Source organism: Poecilia reticulata, linkage group LG1, assembly GCF_000633615.1.
Source record: "Poecilia reticulata strain Guanapo linkage group LG1, Guppy_female_1.0+MT, whole genome shotgun sequence".
Classification (NCBI taxonomy): Eukaryota; Metazoa; Chordata; class Actinopteri; order Cyprinodontiformes; family Poeciliidae; genus Poecilia; species Poecilia reticulata.
In genome coordinates this window covers 24093843-24094781 of record NC_024331.1, presented here as the reverse complement: position 1 = coordinate 24094781, position 939 = coordinate 24093843, and positions in this window count along the sequence as shown.

Sequence of the window (939 nt, the reverse complement as noted above, 5' to 3'; positions counted from 1 at the left end):
CATGGAGGTGAAAGTGAGACAGTGTTTGGGTCTACGGATATTGAGTTTTTGGCAAGTTAGTTCAATTTTTGTTCCTGGTAGAAGTTTCCTTGTTTTGTTGTTCATTTCTTCTTGAAAGTCTGAAAGTCTTACTGTCTTTCAAAAAGCTGTTGCACCAAATGAAACCATTAAAGTAACATAATCCACTGACCCTGGTTCTTTTTAAACTGTCAAACCACATAGTGAGATTTGTAAAGTATGTTCTACCTTAAAATATACTTTTGAAACAAAACATTATGGGTCCTTCTGTTTTGGAGGACCTTTTCTATTGCAAAACTTTACTGAAAGATTGGAAATATTCACCTATGGAGTTTCATTTTATGTTTGTATTTTTGTGTAAGTTTGTAGTTGCTTAAAAGAATACACTGTTTTTAATGTAAAGTGTACTTCCATCAAGCAAAGCCCAGTAACAAGACTCTCCACCTCTGCCTTCAGCAGCCACGAAGAGAAAGAACAGACCTCTCCATTGTTAGCTCTTCTTCCTCTTTTATCCTTTCATCAGTGGTCACAAGGAGGAAAGTAATTCCAGCCAGGTTCTACTTAACACCTTCAATTTGTCTTGAGCTGTTCCAGCCCCCCGCACTCCCTCCTCCTCCTCTCCTTCCTCCTCCACCTCCACCCTCCATCACAATGCCCGTCTCCCTCCTCTATCTTTCCATCTCTATATGTCACTCGCCTTCTCGCTCTACTCCTCCCGTCTCCCTCTTTCGCTCCCTTCCAGTGATGGCTTTCCCTCTCTCTCAAGGTGATGGAGGCGGGTGTGTGTGGGTCTCAAAGAGCACGCCTCAGGGATTATACAGCCCGCTTGCATGAAAGATTCATGATTCTCAGGAGTGTGCGTGTGTGTGCGTATGTGTGTGTGTGTGTGTGTGTGTGTGTGTGTGTGTGTGTGTGTGTGTG